This window comes from Grampus griseus, assembly GCF_964374135.1.
Source record: "Grampus griseus genome assembly, chromosome: 5".
In the NCBI taxonomy this organism is placed as follows: Eukaryota; Metazoa; Chordata; class Mammalia; order Artiodactyla; family Delphinidae; genus Grampus; species Grampus griseus.
In genome coordinates, this window is record NC_138998.1 from 107,741,445 (window position 1) to 107,750,116 (window position 8,672).

The 8,672-nt window shown below is 33.9% G+C and overlaps 1 pseudogene across 1 annotated transcript; it reads left to right on the forward strand.

Annotated features, from left to right (window-relative positions):
* Nucleotides 1-7,171: 7,171 nt before the first annotated feature.
* Nucleotides 7,172-7,987, forward strand: LOC309823188 (small ribosomal subunit protein eS6-like; annotated as a pseudogene). The gene has a single exon. The product of its transcript is annotated as a small ribosomal subunit protein eS6-like (transcript).
* The last annotated feature ends 685 nt before the right edge of the window (nucleotides 7,988-8,672 follow it).

The following is an 8,672-nucleotide window of genomic DNA, read 5'->3' on the forward strand; positions in this document are numbered from 1 at the left end:
TTGCATTATCAGACTGAGCTTGTTGCTTTATATCAAATTCAAGCCACATAGTTTAAATTTTGGTTATGGCAGCAGCCCATTTCTGCATTAGTTCATCTGTTTATGCAGCAGTTATCTATTATCACATAACAAGCCATCCCAAAACTTAGTGTCTTAACACAAAAATATGTATACCTTTCTCACAGTTCTGTGGGTTGGCTACCATATTATTTATTTTAATTAATTGGGGGTACACATGCAATTAAAAACTTAAGAGAAGTTTCAAGTAGAAAAAATGTTATACAATGAATTTGTAAAGCCATCAAGTTATGGTTTAATCATTTCAATATTTTTAAAGTTCATCAGATTACTTGTGAATGAATATAATGGAAATTTGGGAATAATCCATAGAAATATAGGCAGGCAAAAAGTTGGCACCAGACAAGTCTTTCAGCTAACATAAAGACTCCAAGCCCAGGTTTTGAGATTAAATAGAAGACTATTTTCTAGAAGGTGATTATAAGAGAAACAGTAGAAAAATAGGCTGGTCCTACTTTAGGCCATGAATTTATCAATAACTCAAGCATATAATTAAAAGAGATATGTTTAAAACTGAGAACCAATGGTAATTTATAATTAGCTCTAGTATTTTTAGTTTAAAAGAACATCAGGCTTAGAGACAAGGTCCAGGACTTGACAGATCTGGGGACTGGAGTCAGATAGCATCAACTTTAGGAAGAGGTTTAGATTCCATAAACCAAAAACAACATGGCAGTTCATATTAGATGAAGGTAAGTCAGAGAGTTGTTTGTCATTTATACGTTCAGGCTGTAACTGTCATGTTGTAATTTTTGACTAGGAGCATCAAGAATGGTCATCCATTAGCTGCTTTATTTTATTTAAAATTTTTTTAAAAAAATGATGTATAGTTGATTTATAATGTTTCAGGTGTACAGAAAACTGAATCAATTTATATATTTATATATTTTTATTGTTTTTCACATTCTTTTCCATTATAGGTTATTATAAAATATTGAATGTAGTTCCCTGTGCTTTACAGTAGGGCCTTGTTGTTTATTTTATATATAGTAGTGTATATCTGTTAATCACCAATTCCTAATTTATCCTGACACCCTTTTCCCTTTAGTAATCATAAGTTTGTTTTCTATGTCTGTGAATCTATTTCTGTTTTGTAAGTAAATTCATTTGTATCATTTTTAAAGATTCCACATAAAAGTGATATCATATGATATTTGTCTTTCTCAATCTGACTTAATCTATGACAAAGGAGGCAAAAATATGCAAGGGAGAAAATACAGTCGCTTCAATAAATGGTACTGGGTACTGGACAGCTACATGTAAAATAATGAAGTTAGAACATTCTGTAACACCATGTACAAAAATAAATTCAAAATGGATTAAAGACCTAAGTATAAGACCAGATACTATAAAATTCCTAGAGGAAAATATAGGCAGAACACTCTTTGACATATATCACAGCAATATTTTTGGGGGAATCTCTCTCCTAGACTAATGAAAGCAAAAATAAACAAATGGGACCTATGTAAACTTAAAACTTTTGCACATCAAAGGAAAACATAAACAAAACAAAAAGACAAACTATGGAATGGGAGAAAATATTTGCAAATGATGTGACCTGTGACCCACAAGGAATTAATTTCCAAAATATACAAACAGCTTATACAGCTCAATAACAAAAACCCAAAAAAACACAAGAAAAAAAACAGGCAGAAGACCTAAGTAGACATTTCTTCAAAGAAGACATACAGATGGCCCACAGGCACATGAAAAGATGCTCGACATCTTTAATTATTAGAGAAATGCAAATAAAAAATACAGTGAGATACTACCTCACACAGGTCAGAATGGCCATCATCAAAAAGTCTACAAATAATAAGTGCTGGAGAGGGTGTGGAGAAAAGGGAACCATCCTACACTGTTGGTGGGAATGTCACTGTTGGTTCAGTGACTATGGAAAACAGTATGGAGGTTCCTTAAAAAACTGAAAATAAACATATGATCCAGCAATCCCACTCCTGGGCATATATCTGGAAAATATGAAAACTCTAATTCAAAAAGATACATGCACTCCAGTGTTAATAGCAACACTGGAAGCAAGATATGGAAGCAACCTAAATGCCCATCAACAGATGAATGGATGAAGATCTGGTACATATATACAATGGAGTATCACTAAGACATAAAAATGAATGAAATAATGCCGTTTGCAGCAACATGGATGCAACTAGAGATGATCATACTAAGTGAAGTACGTCAGACAATAATCTTGATTTCTGATGAAAGGTTTTCTGCTTTCTCTCTACTTGAAAATATTAAGGTCATAAGTCTAAATATGTCCTTTTCTTTTACTCCTGCATCTCTTTATAATATTTGCTTAGTCTTTTTCCAATTCTCCCTGACTTCTTGAATTCTTTCAGCTATGCACTCTGTTTTGCTTCTCTTCTGAGCAAGCGTTTTTTGTTGTCCAAGTCTGGAGATATTTTTTATAAATTAAAAAAAATCTCACTCATAAATGCCCATGGATTCTTCTAATTACTCAATAATCCATAATTTCAAGACAAAGGCTACCTACATTTACGGAATGAAAAGTTTCTTTACTTGACTAAATTAATCATTTTACATTTCCTAAACAAATGAGTAAAATGATTCACATTTATGTACCTCTACTTACCACCCATAACATCATGAAAACTGCAGAAGCATGCCTGTAAAGGTTTCAGAATACCTTATGGTTATTTTCAGCCATTTAACAGTTTTATCAGATACTGCTAAGTTCTGTTTCCTCCTTTAAGACTCATCAAATCTGATCAAATCTCATCCTCGTCCCGTTTGTTTTTATCAACATGAAATATTGATAAATCCAGTGGGGGTACAGGTTGAACTTGAAAAGGATGGGACACATCTGTGATATTTTCTTCTGAGGTATATTGAAAAACCGTGTCTATGTTATTTCTTCCTAGACTCAGACAACATGAGTTACTTAAGAAAGAAAGAGTAATATTTACCACTGCAGTCTGAGAAGAGTATTCTTTTGAATACAAACAACTGACACTTTATACACCCCTAGGGATTCATTCTTACCACAAAACTGTTGTTTAAAGGAAAAAAAAAATGAGTGCCAAGCTTCTTGAGATATTGGTGCTAGCCATATAATGACCAGAGAAATTTTGAAAGTCCCTGTGGATCCACGTTAAAGAGGTGTCCATTAATCTATGTCCAAATGACTCTCCATTCTTCTCTTAGTTTCTCAGCAATTCTAAAGAAGAAAAACTCCAGGCATTGAGAAATCAATATTCACAGCTCCAGGTTTCTACTTCTCATGGGAGGACATCAACAGAGAGAATTATTAAAACCAACATTAAGTTAGCAACATGAATATCCTATACTTATTCCTTTCATGTATCTGATACATGGCATGATAAATATCTTTTTTTTTTCTTCAAAGATTACCAGAAGCTTGAAATCAGACCCTGTGCCTTATGTATACTTTTATCCTCAGAGCTGGTATTCAGTCGATTCTTGTTAATTCTTTCATAGAATAAATAGCTGGATAAATGAATGAATGTTTGAAAGAATAATTGAATGGATATATTACTCCAGTATCATAAAAACACTGATTTTATAAAAATCTGTAATATTATTAGAACAAAAGGATTGCAATGGCTTTAACTTTACTGTTTTGATTGTTTTTTTAAAAAACAAAATCATGAGTAAGCAGAATTAGAAAAAAATCCTTGTTTAAAAGTGATAAAGATCTTAAGTTATTTGATATTTTGTCTAAATAACTGAGAAACTTCTAGGACTCTCCCACAATGTGTCAGTATATCATGTAGATCATTGATTTGTAAATGTACCTTAAAATTTTATATTTCCTTAATTAATGGAAGTGAAATATGTTCATAATTAATTGGAAAGTCATGCCAGATAATTGGTAGCATGGAAAAAATATCATTGAAAAATAATTTTATTTGACAATGAGTTAGTGGGCCATTCTATGTAAGTAGAAAGATTTGTATAGAACATAGAAAGGCACATTGTGATCAGCCACCAGAGTTTATCTAAAACAAGTGTACTATTTACCTGTTAGTAATAAAAAGCCTAATATAATAGTGACTTAATCAACATAGAAACATCTTTCTTCCTCAAGCAAATTGAATGTGACAGCAGTCTAAAGCTTTTATAAAGGAAGCCAGTTTACTAGTATCTACCTGGTCTGCCATACTTAGCATGTTAATTTACTCCAGATTCAATTGTGATAAAAGAAAACTGAAGAACACACCCATTCCTATTAAAGATACTTCTTGGAAAAGACAGCTGATAAATATTCTTTCATTCCATTGGCTAGATCTTAGTCACACGACTACAACTATTTCCAAGTAAGTCTTGGAAATACAGTGTTTATTCCAAATGGCCATGTATCCAAATAATTCCAGAATTCTATTTCTAAGAAAGAAGGGAAGAAAATACTCTGGGGGAAAACTAGTGGTTTCAGCTACAAAATTAGTTAAATGTAAAATGTCTGTTTTTGATTTAACACAGCATTTTGACAGTACTGGGTCTCAGTTTCCTTGTGTGTAGGAAGATGAAATCATATACATAGTTGTTGTGGTTAAACTTAGTTGTCATCCTGGCTCTCCACTGTACTCAGATAGTTGGTCAAATATTATTCCAGATATTTCTGTGAAGTATTGTTTAGATGAGATTAACATTTAAATCAGTAGATTTTGGGTAAAGCAGATTATACTTCATAATGTGAATGGACCTCATCAAATAAGTTGAAGTACTTAATAGAAAAAGACTGACCTCCTCTGAAGAAAAGAGAATTCTACCAGCATACTTTCTTCCAACTCAGACTGTTGCATCAACTCTTCCCTAGGTCCCCAGCCTGCTAGCCTACACTGCAGATTCTGGACTTGCTGAACTCCACAATAGCATAAGCCAGTTTCTTAAACTCATTCCCTCCCTCTCTGTCTCTGTCTCTGTTTTTCTGTCTATCTCTCTCTCCCTGCTCTCCACCCTGCCAGCAAAGGCTAATAGAGTAGTATAAAGTCCAGTTGGTGCTTTAGGGCAAGAATGCAAACCAGCAACAATGGGTGTTAGCTACCAAGCGGTTGCCCTATTTGCAAAGTAGAGAAATTAAAATTTAGTAAAGTTGCTAAATTGTTTCACCACCATCAGACTTTCATAGGTATATGTAGGGTGCTTTTATTCATTGTTAAGGCAAATGCAAATTGTACCACAATATCAAAATTTAGAGATGCATTTTCTCTTGTATTCGTCAAGCCTGCTCCTGTGATTTAAAAAAAAAAAATGAAATAGAAGCATTAATGGATATACATGTGTGCTGGAACACTGTAATGGCAAAAGAAGGCAACAATGTGAATTGAGACAAATTTTGGCATAATTGATTTTGCATACTTTATAAAAGCATTCAGAAGAAGCAATTAAAATTATGTCAAATGACTTTAAAGTATTTACATAATGATTGAGTGCCAAAAAGTTTAATTCCTACAATAATACATTTCTGAAAGCATGTGGTTACAAATGTGTATATTTTATAATTTTCTATATGTTTATGATGATATATAAATATGAAACATAACCTTATGTCTATTATTGAGTGTATGTGTGGTTTAGGACAATATTTTTGGAGAAAAAGGAAAGAAAAAAATAAAAGGTAAAGAAACTTCTCAGAAACCTCCTACATATTTCTATGATGCCATATATGTGAAATTTGTATGTGTGTGTGTGTGTGCTTAGGTGATAAGTAAATTAAGAAAATCGTTAATATTGTTAAGCTGTGTATACTACCCAAATCAATCTACAGATTTAACACAATCCTTATCAAAATATCCATGACATTTTTCACAGAACTATAACAAATAATCTTAAAATTGATATGGAACCACAAAAGACCCAGAATTGCCAAAGCAATCTTGAAAAAAAAGAACAAAGCTGGAGGTATCAAATTTCCCGACTTAAGACAATACTACAAAGCTACAGTAATCAAAACAATATAGTACTGGCACAAAAACAGACTCAGATTGAGGGAACTGAATAGAGAGTCCAGAAATAAACCCATGCACCTATGGCCAGTTAATTTACTAAAAAGGAGGCAAGAATATACAATGGAGAGGGACTTCCCTGGCACAGTGGTTAATAATCTGCCTGCCAATGCAGGGGGTATGGGTTCGAGCCCTGGTCCAGGTAGATCCCACATGCCACGGAGCAACTAAGCCTGTGCACCACAACTACTGAGCCCACATGCTACAACTACTGAAGCCCATGTGCCTAGAGCCCATGCTCCGCAGCAAGAGAAGCCACCATAATGAGAAGCCTGTGCACTGCAACAAAAAGTAGCTCTCACTAGCCACAACTAGAGAAAGCCTGTGCACAGCAACGAAGACCCAATGCAGACAAAAATAAATAAATAAAAGAAAAGAATACATAATGAAGAAAAGACAGTCTCTTCAATAAGTGGTACTGGAAAAACTGAACAGATACATGGAAACGAATTAGGCCATTTCCTCACATCATATACAAAAATAAGCTCAGAATGGATTAAAGACTTAACTGTAAGACCTGAAACCATAAAACTCCTAAAAGAGAACATAGGCAGAACACTCATTAATATAAATCATAACAATGTTTTTTTAAATCAAAAGAAATAACAGCAAAAATAAATAAATGGGACCTAATTAAACTTAAAAGCTTTTACACAGCAAAAGAAATCATTGACAAAATGAAAAGACAACATTCTTAATGGGATAAAATATTTGCAAATGATATTACTGATAGGGGGTTAATATCCAAAATATATAAACAGCTCATAGAACTGTACATATATATATATATATATATATATATATATATATATATATATATATATATATGTATATATATAAAGCAGAAGCCCTGAATAGACATTTTTCCAAAGAAGACATACAGATGGCCAACAGGCACATGAAAACATGCTTAACACCATTAATCATCAGAGAAATGTAAACCACAGTGAAATGTCACCTCACACCTATCAGAATGGCTATCATCAAAAATCTACAAATAAATGTTGGCTAGGATATAGAGAAAAGGGAACTCTTGTACATTGTTGGTGGGAATGTAAATTGGTGCAGCCGCTATAGAAAACAGTATGGAGGTTCCTCAAACTGAAAATAGTACTACCACTCTTCTTCACGGTGATTTGGAGGCCATTAGCTGCTTCAGGACAAAGGTGAATATCTCTTTCCAAGCCACTGGTTGTCAGAAACTCATTGAAGTGGACAATGAATGAAAACATCGTACCTTTTATGAGAAAGGTATGGCCACAGAAGTGGCTACTGATGTTCTGGTTGAAGAATGGAAGTGTTATGTGGTTTGAATCAGTGGTGGGAATGACAAACAAGGTTTCACCAGGAAGCAGATGTCTTGATCCACGACCAAGTCCGCCTGCTACTGAGTAATGGGCATTCCTGTTACAGACCAAGGAGGACTGAAGAAAGAAAGTGCAAATCTGTACAGGGTTGCATTGTGGATGCCAATCTGAGTGTTCAACTGGGTCACCATAAAAAAAGGGGAGAAGGATATTCCTGGACTCACTGATACTACTGTGCCTCGTTATCTGGGGCCCAAAAGAGCTAGCAGAATCTGCAAGCTTTTCAATCTCTCTAAAGAAGACGATGTCTGCCAGTATCTTGTGAGAAAGCTCATAAACAAGGTAAGAAACCTAGGACAAAAGTACCCAGGATTCAGCATCTTGTTACTCCACGTGTTCTGCAACAAAAACATTGGCATATTGCTCTGAAGGAACAGCAACTAAGAAAAATAAGGAAAAGACTACAGAATATACTAAACTTTTGGCCAGGGGAATGAAGGAGGCCAAAGAAAAATGCCAGGAACAGACTGCCAAGAGTCAAGGCTGTCCTCTCTGAGAGCTTCTACTTCTAAGTCTGAGTCTAGTCAAAAATGAGATGTTCTAAAGTAACAAATAATAAGATCAGACATCAAAAAAACAATAAATAAATAAATAAAATAAAAATAGCACTACCATATGATCTAGCAATTCTACTCCTGGGTATATAACTGGAAAAAAAATGAAAACACTGTTTTGAAAATATATATGCACCCCAATGTTCACAGCATTATTTACAAAGGCCAAGATATGGAAGCATCCAAATGTCCATCAACAGATGAGTGGATAAAGAAGATGTGGTGTGTGTGTGTGTGTGTGTGTGTATGTGTGTATGTCTATATCTATATCTATATATAATGCAATATTACTCAGCCATAAAAAAGAATGAGATTCTCTCATTTGCAAAAGCTTGGATGGACCTAGAGAGTATTATGCTTAGTGAAATATCAGATAAAGACCAATTCTCTACTTTATCACTTATATATGAAATCTAAAAAGTGAAACAAATGAATGTATGTAACAAAACAGAAACAGACACAGAGAATAAACTAGTGGTTATCACTGGAGAGGGACAAGGTAAGGGTATGGGATCAAGAGGTACAAACTACTATGTACAAAATAGATAAGCAAGTAGGATATATTGTACAGCATAGGTAAATATAGCCAGTTTTGTAATAACTCTAAATGAAGTATAGCCAGTTTCGTAATAACTCTAAATGAAGTATAATCTATAAAAATATCA